The 19,152-nt window shown below is 43.1% G+C and overlaps 1 pseudogene across 1 annotated transcript in view; it reads right to left on the bottom strand.

The window, feature by feature from the left end:
* Nucleotides 1-6,922: 6,922 nt before the first annotated feature.
* Nucleotides 6,923-19,152, bottom strand: part of LOC306657986 (ATP synthase F(0) complex subunit B1, mitochondrial-like) — a 232,234-nt pseudogene continuing 220,004 nt past the window's right edge. Inside the window, exon 3 of the transcript in view lies at nucleotides 6,923-7,124. The product of the transcript in view is annotated as an ATP synthase F(0) complex subunit B1, mitochondrial-like (transcript). The remainder of the gene's footprint in view (nucleotides 7,125-19,152) is intronic.

Genomic DNA, 19,152 nt, shown 5'->3' with positions numbered 1-19,152 from the left:
GTATTTATTTGGGTTTGTGTCCATGTCCTCTATTATGTACCATTGATCTACTGTGTATTTTGGTACCAATACCATGCCATTTTGTTACTATTGCTTTGTAATAGAGTTGAAGATCTGGTATTGCAATACCCCCTGCTTCACTCTTTCTACTGAGGATTGCTTTAGATATTCTGGGTTTCATATTCTTCCAGATGAATTTCATAATTGCTTGCTCTATTTCTGTAAGGTACACCATTGGGATCTTAATTGGAATTGCATTGAATCTGTATAGCACTTTTGGTAGTACGGCCATTTTGACAATATTAATTCTGCCTATCCAAGAACATGGGAGATCTTTCCATCTTCTAAGGTTTTCTTTAATTTCTTTCTTTAGTGTTCTGGAGTTCTCATTGTAGAGGTCTTTCACCTCTTTTGTGAGATTGATTCCCAAGTATTTTATTTTTTTTGAGGCTATTGTGAATGGGGTAGTTTTCCTAACTTCTCTTTCTGAAGATTCCTCACTTATGTATAAAAATGTATTGGATTTATGAGCATTGATCTTGTAACCTGCTAGTTTACTGAATTCACTTATGAGTTCTAAGAGTTTTCTGGTGGAATTTCCAGGTTGCTCTAAATATATAATCATGTCATCAGCAAACAGGGATAGTTTGAGTTCTTTTCCAATTCGTATCCCTTTAATTTCTTTGGTTTGTCTAATTGCTCTGGCTAGAGTCTCAAGAACGATATTGAATAGAAGTGGTGAAAGAGGGCATCGCTGACTTGTTCCAGTTTTTAGGGGGAATGCTTTCAGTTTTTCACCATTTAGAATGATATCGGCCATGGGCTTAGCATAGATGGCCTTTACAATGTTAAGGATTGTTCGCACTACCCCAATTTTCTCTAGTGTTTTGAGCATGAAGCAATGCTGTATTTTATCAAATGCTTTTTCTGCATCTATTGAAATAATCATGTGATTCTTGACTTTTAGTCTGTTGATATGGTGAATGACATTTATTGATTTCCTGATGTTGAACCAACCTTGCATCCCTGGGATAAAACCCACTTGATCCTGGTGCACTCTCTTTTTAATATATTTTTGTATGCAATTTTCTAAAATTTTGTTGAGAATTTTTGCATTGATGTTCATTAAGGATATTGGTCTGAAATTTTCTTTCCTCGATGTGTCTCTGTCTGGTTTAGGTATCAGGGTGATATTGGCTTCATAGAATGAGTTTGGGAGGGTTCCCTCCTCTTCTATTTCTACTTTATGGAATAGTTTGAGAAGTATTGGAATGAGCTCTTCATTAAATGTTTTGTAGAACTCGGCTGAGAACCCATCTGGTCCTGGACTTTTCTTTGTTGGTAGGCTTTTGATGACCTCTTGTATTTCATTGCTTAAATTTTATTTATTTAAGTTGTGTATGTCCTCCTTGTTCAGCTTAGGTAATTCATATGTCTCTAGAAACATGTTGTCTTCGAGGTTTTCTGTTTTGTTGGAGTATAGATTTTCAAAATAGCTTGTAATTATATTTTGTATTTCACTCATGTCTGTTGTGATATTTCCTTGTTCATTCTGAATTGTAGTAATTTGAGTTTTCTCCCTCTTTATCTTTGTTAGTGTGGCTAAGGGTTTATCATTTTTTTTTTAAAGAACCAACTATTTATTTTATTAATTTTTCTGATTGTTTCTGTTGTTTCAATTTTGTTAATTTTGGCTCTGATTTTAACTATTTCCTGTCTTCTACTACTTTTGTTCTTGGTCTGCTCTTCTTTTTCTAGGGCTTTGAGCTGTAGTGTTAAGTCATTTATTTGTTGATTTCTACTTCTTTTGTTGAATGCACCCCATGAAATGAATCTTCCTCTACGTACTGCTTTCATAGTGTCCCAGAGATTTTGATATGATGTGTCTTTGTTCTCGTTTATTTCTAAGAATTTTTAAATTTCCTTCCTGATGTCTCCTGTTATCCATTCATCATATAATAGTGTATTATTTAATCTCCAGGTATTGAAGAAGTTTCTGTTTTTTATTCTTCGTTTATTTCTAATTTCAATCCATTATGATCTTATAGAGTACAAGGTAGTATCTCTATCTTCCTGTATTTGCTAACAGTAGATTGTGGCATATGACATGGTCTATTTTAGAGAAGGAACCATGTGCTGCTGAGAAGAAGGTGTATTCATTCTTTGTTGGATGGTATATTCTATATAAGTCGGTTAAGTCTAAATTGTTGATTGTGTTATTGAGATCTATGGTTTCTTTGTTCAATTTTTGTTTGGACAATCTATCCCACGGTGAGAGAGGTGTGTTAAAATTGCCTAGTATTATTGTGTTGTGGTCTATTTGATTTCTGGAATTGAGAAAGATTTGTTTGACATACATGGATGAGCCAATGTTCGGGGCATAGATGTTTATGATTGTTATGTCTTGCTTATTTATGCTTCCCTTAAGCAGTATGTAATGTCCTTCTTTATCCCTTCTGACTAACTTTGGCTTGAAGTCCACATTATCTGAAATGAGGATGGATACTCCATTTTTTTTGCTGTGTCCGTGTGCATGATATGTTTTTTCCCATCCTTTCACCTTTAGTCTATGGGTACCTTTTTTATGAGGTGAGTCTCCTGCAGGCAGCAAATTGATGGATTTTTCTTTTTAATCAAGTCTGCCAGTCTATGTCTTTTGATTGATGAGTTCAGGCCATTAACATTCAGAGTTATTATTGAGATATGATTTGTATTCCCGGTCATTTGACTCATTTTTGTTTTTTGACATGATTTGGTTTCCCCTCTATTTGGCTATTCCTTTAGGCTAGTTCCTCCCATTGCTGATTTGCATCTTTGTTTTTCATCTCTTCCTCATGGAATATTTTGCTGACAATGTTCTGCAATGCTGTCTTTCTTTTTGTAAATTCCTTTAGCTTTTGTTTATCATGGAAGGATCTTATTTCATTGCAAATCTGAAAGTAAGTTTTGCTGGGTATAAGATTCTTGGTTGGCATCCATTTTCTTTCAGGGCTTGGTAAATGTTGTTCCAGGTCCTTCTAGCTTTTAGGGTCTGGATTGAAAAATCTGCTGATATTCTTATTGGTTTCCCCCTGAATGTAATTTGATTCTTTTCTCTCGTGGCCTTTAAAATTCTGTCTTTATTTTGTATGGTAGGTATTTTCATTATAGTGTGCCTTGGTGTGGGTCTGTTGTAATTTTGTATATTTGGAGTCCTATAAGCCTCTTGTACTTGGTTTTCCATTTCATTCTTCAGATTTGGGAAATTTTCTGATATTATTTCATTGAATAGATTGTTCATTCCTTTGGTTTGTTTCTCTGAGCCTTCCTCAATCCCAATAATTCTTATATTTGGCCTTTTCATGATATCCCATAATTCTTGTAGATTCTGTTCATGATTTCTTACCATCTTTTCTGTTTGATCAACTTTGTTTTCAAGGTTAAATATTTTGTTTTCAATATCTGAGGTTCTGTCTTCCAGGTGTTCTATCCTATTGGTTATGCTTTCTATGGAGTTTTTACCTTGGTTTATGGTTTCCTTCATTTCAAGGATTTCTGTTTTTTTTTTTTCCAGTATCTCTAACTCTTTATTGAAATGATCTCTTGCTTCCCATATTTGCTCTTTTAACTGTTCATTGGTGCGATCATTTAATGCCTGCATGTGCTCTCTCATCCCCTCCTTCAATGCCTGCATTTGCTCTTTCATCTCCTCATTTGCTTCCCTGATTGTTTTAATTATGTACATTCTGAACTCCCTTTCTGACATTTCTTCTGCTGTGCTGTCATTGGGTTTTATTGATACAGTATCTAGGTTTGTTTGGGACATTTTCTTCCCTTGTTTTCTCATATTGGTCAGATGTCAGTTGGACTCTGTGATATTTTAGAATTCTTTTATTGGCTTATATTGTCCCTGTAGATTTCCAGTGTATCACCTTCCTGCCTTCAGTAGCATGAAATTTTGGAGTAACTTGATAATTCAGTGCTTCCAAGGAAAGCTGTCCCTAGTCCTCTACTGGTTGCAGGACTTGGAGCTGGCTCTGTGTGGAAAGGTTCTCACTGGGGTCCTGCTCCGAGAAGCTAGCCTGGAAAGCGCTTCCCCCTGGAGGGGCCCGTGATGCGGGCTGCTTGGGGAAGTCCCTGGCTTCCCTGTCCTGGCCCCTGAAGCAACCTGTGGGCAGGAACTTGCTGTCCTGGTTTAGGAACTTGAAGCTTGGTTCTGTGCAGAAAGGCTCTCACTGGGGGGCCTGCTCCAACATGCTGGAAATCTGGCCCTGTGGGAGGAGCCCAACACTGGAGTGGTCAGGGCCGCCTGGGGAGGACTCTTGCTGCTCTGCCTTACTCTAATAAGCCACCCGAATCTGGGCCTGCTGCCCAGGCAGCACTTCACCGCTTCACCGGGTGGGGGAGCCTAACCCCGAGGCTCTGTTTTAGTTCGAGTCTCTCAATGCTTCCCCTTCTTGAATCCTGGGTTCTGGAGCGACTGGAGATGCAGTCACCCTCTGGTCCACCATCTTGGATCACCCCATAGAAAAAGCCTGTGGCCGGGGGGCCAGGGGGCAGGTCAGCCTGGAGAGGTCTCTGGCTGTCTTGCCCTGGTCTCAGAGGCTGCTTGTGGGCTGTAGGTCACCGCTGGCTTGGGGAATTGTGGCTGGCTCTGTGTGAGAAGGCTCTCACTGGGTGGTCTGCTCCGAGAAGGTAGCCTGGAAAGGTGCTTTCCGCCAGAGGGGGCTGGGCTGCGAGCTGCTTGGGGAAATCCCTGGCTGCCCTGACCTGTTCCCTGAAGCAATCTGTGGGCAGGAACTCACCGCCCTGGTTCAGGGAACTGAAGCTTGGTTCTGTGCTGAAAGGCTCTCAGTGGGGGGCCTGCTCCGAGATGCTGGAGAATTTGGCCCTCTGGGAGCAGCCCACCGCCAGAGTGCACAGTCCCACCTGGGGCTGTTGTTGTTTTTGTAAAATTACTGTGATCTCAAACAGGGGAGCCAAAATTCAAAATACCTATTACACAAACTAAATATGTTTTTACTGTTGTTAATTCCATTTTGTATTTTCCTTGTAAGCTCTATAACTGTTGCCTGATTAACTTTTTGCAGAAGTACTGCTTCATGAACAAGTCACCTAAATTAAGTTGAGGTAATAAGGCATCACCTATAGGACAGAGAAGATAATATAGACCCCAATTAAATAAAAGGGGGTAAATAACTGTAAAGTTATAGACATTGAAGTTAAAGCCCAGTAATCTTACTTTATGACTGGTGAGACTGGCTTGCTGGATGTTTAAGAACAAGTTTAGATATCAAGACTAAAATAAAGGGGCCAAGAAATCCAGTATTTGGCTCTTGCCCTCACAGTCAGCTTGAATCAGGGAAGAAGAGAACTTCTGTAAGAAACTCTGCAATTCTTTGCCACATGACCTCCCCATCAGGGAGATTGATGAGACCACTAGAGGAAGAAAAGCCAATCAGTGCACCTGCTGCAGAGGAGGGTCATTTGAAAAAGGGAGATATCCTGATGTTTCCAAGGGAAGCCACCTCATCAAGGAGACCCTACCTAATGAATGTCACTAAAGGAGCTATGAAGCTGCTCTCAAGTTCCCCACAAATGGCTCCTGTGGGAACTCCTCTGACTCTTTAGAGACAGGAATAGGTCAATTTGACCAGCTTGGTCTTAAACACCTAGCAAAACAGTTAAAACCAAAACATAGCCATTCTTGGGCATTTGAAAAAGAAACAATAGTTAAATATAAGTTAAGATGTACACTTGTGTTAGCCCCCTAGAATAAGTAAAAACTGGAGGCTACAAAAATGAGAATACTCAACATGTTATTCCTCATTGTCTACCTGCTTTTGCAGTATTAGACTTTCCATTACAGATCAAAACTTATAATTCTCCTTCTTTTACTAGTTCTTATTTTCAATAGTTTTGCCACCAATTTCATAATAAACATGGAACAGGTATTCCTTATAAACTCAAGGCCAAGCCATTGTAGAATAAGCTCATTTATCTATTAAGCTACAATTATAAAAACAAAAAGGGGTAGATAAGACCCTACAAAATAGGCTTAAACATGCTTTGTTTTAAACTTTTAAAATTGTGATTCAGAATGTCACTCAGCAGCCAAGAGACATATGTCTTCTGTCATGACAGGTCCATTGGGTCTAGTTTGGTGGAAAGATTACAAACAGGACAGTGAAATGGATCCAGTAATAATGTGGGGTAGATGTTATGCTTGTGTCTTTTCAGAAGGAGCATTCTGCCCTATTTGGTTACCTAAACATGCCATCAAGCATGGAGGACCTGGCGCCAAGGTTTAAGTGGTTGAAGATCTAACCAGAGACATCAGCCCTGATCTTCAGGAAGAGCCAGAAGTCAATGAGAAGACGGAGAAAGAATAATCAAGTGAACCAAACACTCCATGTGCCTTTGTGGGGATAAATGAGGAATCTGAATAACAAGCTTAAAATATGACTGAACAACAAGAAGTTAAATCTGTAATCTCAATGTTTGTAGCCATGTTAGCTCTATTGAGCTCTCAGGTAGCCACACCCTCAGAACCAAGAGCCAGGACCTCAAAGCAGCTCTCAAAACCAAGATCCAGAACCTCAAAATAGGTGCCCATAATATGCATTTTAAATAATATTAAAAAGGGGGAGATGTGGGAAGCCATCCTAACCTAGCAGAATCAGGCAGTTTCCTGTCTAATTTCTCTGAGAGAATGGCTCCCCTAACTCCACCCTATCCTGTCCATCACAGAAGAAGCTTGCCCCCTTTGCCTATCTATAAATAAAAGAGAGTTGGCTACTCCAGGTTGTTGTTATTAGAGGCCAGAACTAGTATAACCAGACCCATCATGCCCCCTCTCATTTAAAAATAGTATTGGCTCTTGTGTGTTTGAGTAGATAAGTTTTTGGGTAATTGAGTGATATATGCACAACACCATCTTTGGTAGCTAACCCTTTTCTCAGTCATGTCCCACACTTCTCCACCCAGTTTATTATGTGCTCTTGTTCCTTTTGATGCATCATATTCTGCACAAAGATTTGATAATCTAGGTGATTCTTTACCTCCTTGTATACTTTATGTAGCCATTTCTGGTAAGTAACCTCCAAGTTCATAGCAGTATTATTCCTTTGGACATCAAAAAGATAGTGGTAATGGAGAAAAGATAGCCTCTTCAACAAATGGTGCTGGGAAAACTGGAAAACCATATGCAACAGAATGAAACTAAACCCCTATCTCTCACCCTGCACAAAACTCAACTCAAAATGGATCAAGGACCTCAGAATCAGACCAGAGACCCTGCATCTTATAGAAGAAAAAGTAGGTCCAAACCTTTAACTTGTTGGCTTAGGTTCAGACTTCCTTAACAGGACTCCCATAGCACAAGAAATAAAAGCAAGAATCAACAACTGGGATAGATTCAAACTAAAAAACTTTCTCTCAGCAAAGGAAACTATCAGTAATGTCAAGAGAGAGCCTACAGAGTGGGAGTATCTAGGTTTGTTTGGGATATTTTCTTCCCTTGTTTTCTCATATTCGTCAGATGTCAGTGGGACTCTGTGATATTGCAGATTTCCTTTATTTGCTTATAGTGTCCCTGTAGATTTCCAGTGGATCACCTCCCAGCCTTCAGTAGCCTGAAGTCTTGGAGTAACTTGATAATGCAGTACTTCCGAAGAAAACTGTCCCTAGCCCGCCTCTGTTTCCAGGGCTTGGAGCTGGCTCTCTGTGGAAAGGCTCTCACTGGGGGGCCTGCTCCAAGAAGCTGGCCATGTGGGAGGAGCCCACTGCTGGAGTGCCCAGGGCTGCCTGGAGAAGACTCTAGCTGCCCTGCCTTACTCTAATAAGCTGCCCAAATCCGGGCCTGCTGCCCGGACTGAGCTTCACCAGGTGGGGGAGACTCACCCTGTGGTTCTATTTTAGTCCGAGCCTCTCAATGCCTCCCCTTCTTGAATCTGGGTTCTGGAGCAACTGGAGATGCAGTCACCCTCTAGTCCGCCATCTTGGATCACCCCATTGAAAAAGCCTGTGGTCAGAGGGGGGCAAGGCTGCCTGGAGAGGTCTCTGGCTGCCCTGCCCTGGTCCCAGAGGCTGCTTGCAGGTCAGAGGTCTCTACTGGTTTGGGGACTTGTGGCTGGCTCTGTGTAGAAGGCTCTCACTGGGTGGTCTGTTCTGAGAAGCTAGCCTAAAAAGGTACTTCCCACCAGAGCAAGCCAGGCTGCTTGGGGTAGTCCCTGGCTGCCCTGTCCTGGTCTCTGAAGCATCGTGTGGGTGGACCGGAGCTCACTGCATGCTGGATCAGGGACTTGGAGCTGGTTTTGTGCAGAAAGGCTCTCACTGGCAGGCCTGCTCTGGGAAGGTGGAGTATCTGGCCCTGTGGGAGGAGCCCACTGCTGGAGTGCTCAGGGCTGCCTGGGGGAGACTCTAGCTGCCCTGCCCTACTCTAATAAGCCACCCAAATCCGGGCCTGCCACCCGGGCCAAGCTTCACCAGGTGGGGGAGTCTCACCCCGTGGTTCTATTTTAGTCCAAGTCTCTCAATGCCTCCCCTTCTTGAATCCTGGGTTCTGGAGCAACTGGAGATGCAGTCACCCTCTAGTCTGCCATCTTGGATCGTCCCTGTCTGTTTTCCTTTAGGTGTTTCTTTGGAGATCTTGTGATTTTTTTGCTGATAATTGAATCTAATAACATAGCAATTCTGGAAATCATATTTCCCCCCTGTCCCCAGGTTTTGCCTTTTTTTGATATGTTGAGATTGTTGTAGACTATGTCTGTGCTAAGGAGCAGCCTAAGCTATAAATTTAAGATCTTGTCAGGTCTTTTTTGAGGCTATACTTTCCTTGAGTATAATGGTGACTTTCTAAGTTTCCCTGTTTATGTGCTTGCTTTTGAATATCCTAGAATTTAAGTGACTGTCTCCAAAAGAGGGCAAAGAGGAAAATGAAAGAGAGAGGAAGAGAAGGGAAAAAGGGGTCTTGGCCCTTTAAATATCCTAGAAAGTTCTTTCAACTGATGCTGTGGTTTCATAAGTCTGAAGAGGGATAAAGCAGTGGTTGTCCACCTATATTTTCACCTCAAAGACCAAAATCAGTGGTTATCAAATCAGAATGCAGACTCCCAATTTATAGAGAAAATGGCTATTCTTGTGCATTCTGTCCCCCACAAGCTGTGTGCAAGGTGCCATGGGAAGATATGCATGATTGTCTGCTTCAGAGGTGGGAGTTGGTGATGGGTAGCTATTCCCATGCTAGGAACTGAAACGGACCAAAATTAATGTAATAAACCTTCCTCTGGAAAAGCTGAATTCCAAAATATTTATGTTAGATATTACCACTGTGCCTGTTGTTTAGTGAAGGGTCAAACTTCTGGTGCTTTCTATTTTCCATCTTCCTAGAACAAGCATTAAAAGTTGGAAGAATGACTGGAATTCAGGAGAATGGAAAGGAGAGGGGAAGAACCTCCAGGTAAGGGGAGCCACTTCAGTTTGGATGCAGCTACAGACATAACCATGGGAGCAAACTGTATCTAAGGACCTTAGATATAGGACCTTATCCAGATGTGATAACAACACTGTGACGTGGTGGTTGTTGCTGTGTGCCAGAGAATGGTAATGGTGTTTTTGGTGATGGTGGTAGAACTCATTCTTTTGAGGTTGAGGTTGTGGTGGTTGTAAGGAATCCCATGAAAACCACGCCGGACAAGGAAAATCACATAAGAGGGTTTATTAAGCAAACAGAGTGTCTCCCTGCAGGGTAAGAGAGAAAATGAGAGGAAAAGAAAGGGAAAGAGAAAGGGTGTGGGCAAGAAAGAGTGGAAAAGTGAGGAGGAGAAAGAAATCAAGTGAGTAAGAGAGAAAAGCAAGAGAAAAGATGGTGGGGTAGCTACTGTGAAGCAGTTGAATTCTGCTGGGCTAACAGGGGACCAATAATGGAGAATGATACTTGCAAGCTGACTGATGAACCAATAGCTAGCTAGGATGTTCACAGACTGACAAGTAGTTGGGAGGTGGGAAAAATGGCTGCAGTGGAAAGGGCAGGGAGAGAACTTTCAGACTGACAAGCTAGGTTGTGATGCAAAGGGAAGGGGAGCAGCTTTGTATTACATTTCCCCATTTCTGCTTTTATAAGAAAATTTTTGTTCTCCAGTTTTTTCCCGCCTTATCTCTTCTTCCTGCCTAAGTGACTAGGGTTGGTTTTGCAGGTGAGATGTAAAAAGTCCATTCTCCCAGGGGTAGTCTTCAACTTCCAGACTTCCAGAGACAGATGGTTTTCCTGGACTTAATTTCCTCAATTTGACTGATCCCCTATTTCTATACTAACTGCCTGTCCCCAATTCTGGCTTCATTCACCCATCTAATTTTAGGAACTCCTTTACTGCTGTAGGGAAATGGGGGTGATGACCATTCTGGCTTCTTCAAGCTGTAAGGGGGCAGCATGGAGCAAGCAGTTTGGAGTTCCCTTTTTAGAAATCGAGTTAATTGAGCGGTCCATGGTAGAAGTCTGGTTGGGGAAGAGCAGGTTGCAAAGGCATCTGGGGATGGGTGCTTCTATGAGAGAAGAACAAGAAGACATGAGTACTGAAATGAGATTGATACAATATAAATGTTGCAGAATCTGGAACATGCCAATGCATATCATAAAAATGACAGAAGCCAATAATTCCTCACCAGGGAGTGGAGGAACTGAGAAATTGTTCCCATAACAAGGCCTAGCAAAGGCTGGAGAGGACAAGGCCTTTATTTGGGAACTTTAACATTGTCTAGATTATCAGGAATGTAAACACAACATTTAGTAGAGATACTAGCAAACATAGATTAAGCCTACCTGTGTCTGTAGACCTTAAACTGATTAAAACTTCTGACTCTGGCAGTTTCTCTTGATAGTTATCAGGCACATTTGCCTAAGACTCTCTCTTTTGTAGCTTTTAGTCTTTATTCTAGTGGGCTAACACAAGTGTACATCTTAAGTTACATTTAACTATTATTTCTTTTAAATGCCCAAGAATGGCTACATTTTGGTTTTAACCATTTTGCTAGGTGTTTAAGATCAAGCTGGTCAAAGTGACCTGTTCCTGTCTGTTAAAGAGTCAGCCAAGTTCCCACAGGGGTCACGCATAGAGAACTTAACAGCAGCTTCTTAGCTCCATTAGTGCCATTGGTTAGGTAGGGTCTCCTCGATGAGGTGGCTTCCCTTGGAAGCATTAGGGGTGTCTTCCTTTTTCCATGACCCTCCTCTGTAGATGGTGCAACTAGTGGCCTCATCAATCTCCTTGATCAGGAGGTTGTGTGACCCACCCAGAGTTGCAAAGCTCCTTAGAGAAGTCCTCTTGTTCCCTGGGCTCAGGGTGACTTTGAGGGCAAGATCCAAATATGGACATTTCTTGACCTCTGTATTTAATCTCAATCTCTAAGCTTGATCTTAACCATGAAGCAAGTCACTCTCACCAGTCATAAAGTAAGAGTACTGGGCTTTAACTTCAATGTCTATAACTTTACAGTTATTTACCCCCTTTTATCTAATTGGGGTCTACATTATCTGTCCTATAGGTGATGGCTTTTCAAGATAATCTATGGTGTACTTCTGCAAAATATCAAGCAACAGAGTTTACAAGGAAATACAAAATGGAATCACCAACAGCAAAACATTCAGTTTGTGCAATAGCTATCTTGAATTTTGGCTGAGTTATTCATTATATTCCCAGTTTGAGATCACAGTAATCTTTACAACAAACATCAAACTTTTGAACACAACTTTAAATGAATTAAAGCCTGGCTTACTTTGGAGCCATTCTAACATGCAGCTGGGTGAGGTAGAGCCTTATCTCAGGCAAGGTGGGGCTTTTCACAAATCTCAGGTAAAATGTTCTAATCCTGAAGCTAATTTTTCCTCTTTTGCCATGACAAGCATGACCAAATTCTCAAGTTCAGTGAGGGGCAAAAGAGTATTAGAAAATAAATGTTTATAAACACAGATTTTAAAGATTAAGCTGAGATGAGATGGAGCTCTGTTCTCTGATGGAAATGCAGATCTAAAGAGTTATGTCAGCAATCTTTATATATGTATGTAAGCATTATTCTTTGTTTTCAGGAAAGTTACAGAGACTAGGACATTAACATAGCTTTTTTTTTCAGAGCTGCAAAGTGCAATAGGAGCTCTGTGTAGCTCTCAAGGAAGTCCACTGTCCAAAGTTACTGTAAGGTGGTCAGGAACAAGAGAAGGGAGCTGATGAAACACTGATTATCTAGCAAAAAAATTCCTTCCTGCCCAAGAGCTGTGTGCCTGAGCTGACAGGACTCCTATGTAGAGCCTCCCCAGGAAGGCTACTGCCACAGCAGTTAAGCATCTTGTGCCCCTGCACAGGAACACTCCCATGCACCAGGTATGCCACAGTCATGAGGTCAGAGATACCAATCTCAGTCACTGTTGTCCCATTTTTGCTACTGCACATTATACTCTTTCTTAAATGTAAGAAGTTCTATATGAACATTAATTAACACAATTTAACATTATATCTAAAACATGAATTAAAGAAAGGCTGAGAGAGCTTTTAACTTTCCTTTTGTGTGGCAAAATACTTTCATGTTTCATGATATTAAGCTTTAAACAAATCAGGCTCTCAATAACTTTTAAAAATACATTTATATTTAAATTTCTTTGGTCTCAGTGTAACAAATTTTACATATAGAACATTAAATGATGAGTTTGAAATTACCATTACAGACAAGTTTAATTTGGAGAATAGCAGCTTGATAAATTTTCTGCTTCAAAAGGCTTGTATACCTGGAAAATATGAACACATTTAATATAACAAACATGTTTGAGTAATCCCATACATGTCAACTCTAATTCTCTCATCTTATTGTAAAAATACCAAGATATCAGACAAGTGTACCAACAGTATTTGCCGTCTCCTTCCTTTTGAAGAAAAGTCCTAGAAAAATTGATGTTAGACATTTTATAAACATTAATATTTTATTAGTTTGACCACCTAGAGACTTGTGAGTTAATTTTGCAGACATTTTACTTCTATTAGTTTACCCAACTTAATTTGAACCTTTTAAAATCATGTGAATTAAAAATGTTTGGATACATTTTTTAAATTTTAATTTTTATGCATGCTTATATTTAACACAAAAGCAAAGGCCTTGTAATGTTTATCTCCATTGCAATGTAACAGATGTTCAACAATAACTCTAGAGTTGGATAAAAAGAACTGATCAAAAATCATTAACCTAGGTATGTAGGATCAAAATTGTGAGCTAGCATTTAAGAAAAACAAGAGTCCTAGAAGAAAAATGATAATGGCCATTAATTATAGCAAGAGAAAATGAGAAAGGGAAGGGCAGAGAGAAGAGGTAAAAGAGAAAAAGAAGGGCAGAGAGAGAGATAAATTGTTCTCCCAGGAGAAATTTAAAATGGACACTTTTTTTCCTTTTCTTGGGTTTGAGACTGGTCTAAGACTTAACTGAGATCTGAAAGGGGCTAACAGGTTCCTGGTTAGTAATCAATTCAGGTTTGGATGTAGAAAATTGTGAAACATTATCTCCCACTACTTGTGAGGAATGAGGCTGCTATATGATACTCCTTACTGGGACATGCCACTGATGTTTGGGCTGGTTACTCCCTCCACACTGGCCTAGGCAGGACCTCGTGGCAGGAGGACTAGGTGGGCTGGGCCAGGGAATGGAAGCAGAAACAGCTGAGTCAAAGTTGGAGGAGGAGGGATTAAGAAGGGGAGAAGAAGGAGGCATTCGAGTTTGCAGGAAGAGCATAGAAGTGCAAGAAAGAAGAGACTTGAAGATAAGGAATCCCTTTCCATCTGTCCGCTTGCTCACGGAAGCTGTGTGTCATTACGTGGCCATTTTGGATTGATTATCTAAAGGGTACTGTGACCAAATATAATCAAGTTTTGATGGCTTTAAGCTGGGGGTCAGGCAAAGGATTCCCAGGGGTGAATCTGCTGGAATGGAGGACCCAGATCCCATGGTGGAGACTGATACAGCTGAGTCTGTGGCCAGGGTGTCCTGAGACCAGAGTAGTCAACTGGAGATGAGAAGGCAGCATCTAGATGGTGTCATCACACAAACATCAATGTGGGGCCAGGCAAAAGCCGAGAATAGATGAGGACCTGATATCAGGGTTTTCGAGTATGAGCCCGAGTGCAAGCGTGAGACGAGCCTCAACCCTGAGAGAGAATATCCACCATAAAATTAGGAATCCAGGGGCTGGGGAGATACCTCAGTCAGTAGAGTGCTTGCCTTGTAAGCACAAGGCCCTGGGGTCGATCCCCAGCACCCCCCCCCAAAAAAAAAATCAGGAATCCACCCAGCAGATAAGACCAACTATAGGGGACAGACATAAATATAAATGTGGCTGGGGGTACCCCCACACCTCAGCCCCCTTGAGAGCCCCGGACACTTGATGGTCACTTCTCAGGTCAGCAGAGGTGTGTTTAAGTGGTCTAGAGTGGGGACCTGTCTAAGGGAACTCACCAATCTGAAGTCCAGTGTTGCATGCAAAAAGCTGAGGGTCTGGGCGAATGGAAGGTGGTGCTGTGTCTGGGGGTCACTGGGGCATCAGATGGGTTTCCACTTGCTTAAGAGACAGTGGAATGACCCATCTGAGTCACAGCACCAATGTAAGGAATCCTACAAAAAGCACGCCGGACACGGGAAATCACATAAGAGGGTTTATTAAGCAAACAGAGTGTCTCCCTGCAGGGTAAGAGAGAAAATGAGAGGAAAAGAAAGGGAAAGAGAAGAGGAGCATGCAAGAAAGAGTGGAAAAGTGAGGAGGAGAAAGAAAGCAAGTGAGTAGGAGAGAAAAACAAGAGAAAAGATGGTGGGGTAGCTACTGTGAAGCAGTTGAATTCCACTGGGCTAACGGGACCAATAACGGAGAAGGATACTTGCAAGCTGACTGATGAACCAATAGCTAGCTAGGATGTTCACAGACTGACAAGTAGTTGGGAGGCACGGAAAATGGCTGCAGTGGAAAGGGCAGGGAGAGCAGCTTTCAGACTGACAAGCTAGGTTGTGATGCAAAGGGCAGGGGAGCAGCTTTGTATTACAGTGGTAGTGATGTTGGTGGTGATGGTGGCGATGGTGATGGTGATAATGACAGAGATTGTTCTAATGGTAATTGTATTAAGGAGATGATGGTGATGATGATGGTGATAGTAGTACAGTTGGTGTTGCTGATGGAGATGCTGATGGTGTTGCTGATAGTGATGGTGTTGGTGATAGTAGTGAAGGTTGTAGTGCTGGTGTTATTAATGAAGGTGACGATTATGGTGTTGAAGGTAGGAGTAGTGGTATGATATTAATGGTGGTGGAGATAGTAAGGATGATGTGGATGATGAGTATGGTGGGGACAAAGGCAGTCATGGTGATTTTACTATCAGCAGTGGTGGTGAAGGAGGTAAAGGAGCATGTTATGATTTCAGCAGCAGTTGGCATGAGTCAATGCTAAGTAGTGGTTAAAGCCCAATCTTCAGGATCCTTAACACTTGAACTTGAACCCCAGATCCAACTCTTATTCTCAGCATGCTCATAACCATGTTAGTAATCTCAGTCTGTCTCACTTACTTACTCAGTGTGGTGGGGTCATGGGATTCACCCAAGGTGACTGGAGGGTAAATGAAATAAATATCACAATGAACTTAACTCAAGAATGGCATGAATGCCTTCCCCAAGATTATGTGTTTACAAAGACCATCCAAGACTGCCAGTCCTACTGGCTCTAATGTCTCCAGATTTTCATTTATTTCTGACTCTGTTCAGCTCTGGTGACTTCACCATAACCCACCCCCCATTTGCCCCGTAAATACACTTTCTTGGGCTGGGGGTGAGCCCAGAGGTAAAACAATTGCTTTGAATGTGCAAAGCCCTGGGTTCAATCACCTAACCTTTCAAATAAAATTTGTTTATTTCAATGAAATTTGTTTATTTCATAAACAAATAAATAAACCCTCTTCTGCCCCAGTGTAGAGGCAGCTATATGTAACTCTGATCCCTGCCTTCTGTGTGACTTCAGGGATCACAGTGAAGTTTGCCACAGGTTCCTACACTCTGCCCCAAAGGATGGTGAAGATCAGAAATGTTCCATCCAATATGCACACCTTTGCCCACTCTTTCTAAAGGCCCCTCCATACCTTGCATATGTGACCACTTAGCTGCTGTTCTTGACCAAGACTGTCCTCCCAAACCTGTGTACACACACCACGTGAAGACAGGAAAGCTCACACAAGCTAGACATTCTTGTGCCTCCCTCTCCCTATATCTAATTGGTCCCAAATTTCTTCCCACCCAGAATCACACCTCTACACTGTTGCTGCCAGGTTTGCCTTACAGCGGCTCTTGTCTGGCAGGGTGACCTCTCCTGCTTCTGTCTCTGTGCTACACCACACACTTCTCTACTGCAGACACATGCCCTAAGCCATGCTGGCTCAGAGCCTCCCTCTGAACCATTCCAGGGCATGGGATCAATCTCCTTTGTTCTGTGTGCTTTGAGGTCATTCTTTGGTCATGATGAAAAGATGGAAACTCAAATCCAGTGTGCCTGGTTCTAACCCAGCTCTGCTATGCCACTTACTCCCTGTGTGAACTCAGGTTAGTTAATTAACGTATCTTTATGTCATTTGACTTATATATGAATTGGGTCCCATGACAGTACCTACTTCCTAAGATTTGGGGGAGTAGGAGTGATACACACAAATCCTCTTAAGGTATAACTGTGCCCTGGTGCTCCCTAGAAAAGGTCTATAGTTCCAACACAGTTCACACCATACTCACCTCCCAAGTTTTGTCTGTTGGCTGCCAATAGACCCTCTTAATAGGGGTGGGAGGGGCTTCCTGGACTTCCTGCTATCCAGACTGTGCAGGCCAGATGCTCTGCTGTGGCTCTGACACCTGGATTAGAGCACTGTGATGAACACAGACTCTGGACTGGCCTACCTGGGGCTCCAGGCCCAGCACTGCCCTCTACAGGGGTGTGGGGGAATGTCTGCAGCATGCTACACTATAGCCTGCCCACCTGCATGCCAAGCAGCATCAAAGTTTCGATGGTTGTGATGACCAGGAGCAGTGTTGGTCCTCCAAGTCACTCCAAAGGTCCAATGAGTCATGGCCTTTCCATAGCTCCAGAGTCAGGACTCCAGGTCAGCAGCCCCCAGGCACCCTCCTTATTTCTCTGGCTCCTGGCAATTTTTCCCACCCCCACTGTGTAAGCACACATCCAGAGGACTCTGGACCCTGGCAATGCCATAGGAGATCAGGACAGCTGTGTCTGCCCAGGAAACTTCATACAGTGGGGTTATCCATGTGGCAGGGGGGAAATCCCCCCTCTCCTCGTGGATGAGGCATAAGGTGAGAGCAGCCACCAGACTACCAAAGGCCCTGAAGCTGCAACTGCACAGCCCACACCACAACACCTGCCCAAACTGAAGAGCCCTTCAGGCCCCCCGCCCGGGTCCTCTGCCCACCCCTCCACAGTCCAGCCCCACTGCCTGGAGATAGGAGAATAGCTCAGAGCCTGGGAAAACAGACTCTGACAATCAGTGTGCCCATCCTGGCCAGAAACCTTTTCCCCTGATTGATGCCTTTATATTCTCTGCAAATTGGAGGTAACAGCAACATATATGAGGCCAGGTAGCTTGAGAAGCATGGAGTAATGTATGAAGTGTGGCTGGCTGAAGCTCTGCCATGTGTGCTGTTCTTGCTATTGTTATTTCCTAACAAACAAAGAGCTGCCTAAGTAGACTCTCCCTCTCTTCCCTTCTCCCACCTTCCTGCACTGTCTCCTCCCTCCCCACCACCTCTACCTCTGTCTTTCCAGGGTCCTAGCTGGACATGGTTCTACAGAGACCCCAACAGAATACCTGCTCTCTCCTCATTCCATCTTGCCCCTTCCTTCTTTCCTCTTGTCCCCTACTTCCCTTCCTAAGCTGTGTCCTGGGATCAGCCCATCCTGGATACTGCCCTACCAAATGGTCATGATATTCTCCTGTTCCAAGCTTGCTTTTTCCCACCCCCTCCAAAACCTAGTCATTTAACTATGCAACTGGCATTTGCAGATGTCCTCTGGTGCCCCAGTCACACAAGCTGCCAAACCCACCCCATGGCCTCCCACCTGTCGGGCCCTCCATCCCAGCTGCCCTGGCCAAGTTTCCAGCCTCTTCCCCTGTGTTCTGCCCTCCTGTCCTCGTTGTAGGGCACCTTTGTTCCACATCTGACCAGGTCAGGGCCCTACTCTGCTACAGGGTCTCTTCCCACAGGGAGTGCTCCTCCCTCCCACCAGAAAAAAACCAAACTTCTGGGTCCCCATTGAAGCTCTGAGACCCTCTGAGACACAAGACTCACTTCACTCCATCTTTGAATGTTTTTCTGAATGCTTTGGTGCTGCTGTTGTTTTTGATTCTCACCAATGAGGACAAAGAATAACCACAAACAGGGAAACACACAAAAGTTCTCCCTTTATAGGCACCCCATAAAATTTTACACAGGGATAGATCCCTGCGACCATTCTCCTGAAGTCCCTGTGCTGCCCCTACCCAGTAACCATTGTTCTGACTTCTATTGCTAGCGCTGCATCTTTTCTATTCTGGAAACTTCCATTATAAGATGAATCAGGCAGGGGTGTGGAGGGTGCTGCTCTGAACTTGGCATTTACTCAGTGTTGTGCACCTGTGCCATGGGCCTGTCCACACTCTGCTCTGTGCTGCTGAATGATGGTGCTGTTGATGAGTGTGTCACAGTGGCTCCTTTCTTCTGTGGATGGACAGACTGGGAATGAACACACACAAGTCCCCGAGGATGCTTACTTTATGCCTCCTGGGGAATTGGCTGGGAAAGCAAGTGCTGGGGTACAGAGAGGCTGATGTGGAATGGCAGAGTCAGCTTTCCATTGCTGTAACAACATATCTGAGACCCACAAAGAGGAATAGTTTATTTTGGCTCACAGTTTTAGAGGTTTAAGTCCACTCCTTCTTTGGGGCCTGTGGTGAGGAAGCACACGATGGAGAAACATGTGACAGAGCAAACTTCACAACTCATGTCTGGGATGCAAGAGAGAAACTAGGAGGAGACCATATCTCTTCAAGGACACACAACATGACCTCACACCTCCCACTAGGCCTAATCTCCTAAGTTCCATCACCTCTCAGGAGCACCATCTGGGGA

The sequence above is a fragment of the Sciurus vulgaris genome, assembly GCF_902686455.1.
Source record: "Sciurus vulgaris genome assembly, chromosome: 3".
In the NCBI taxonomy this organism is placed as follows: domain Eukaryota; kingdom Metazoa; phylum Chordata; class Mammalia; order Rodentia; family Sciuridae; genus Sciurus; species Sciurus vulgaris.
Note: the sequence above shows the minus strand (reverse complement) of the source record. Positions and strands in the feature narration are given on the sequence as shown.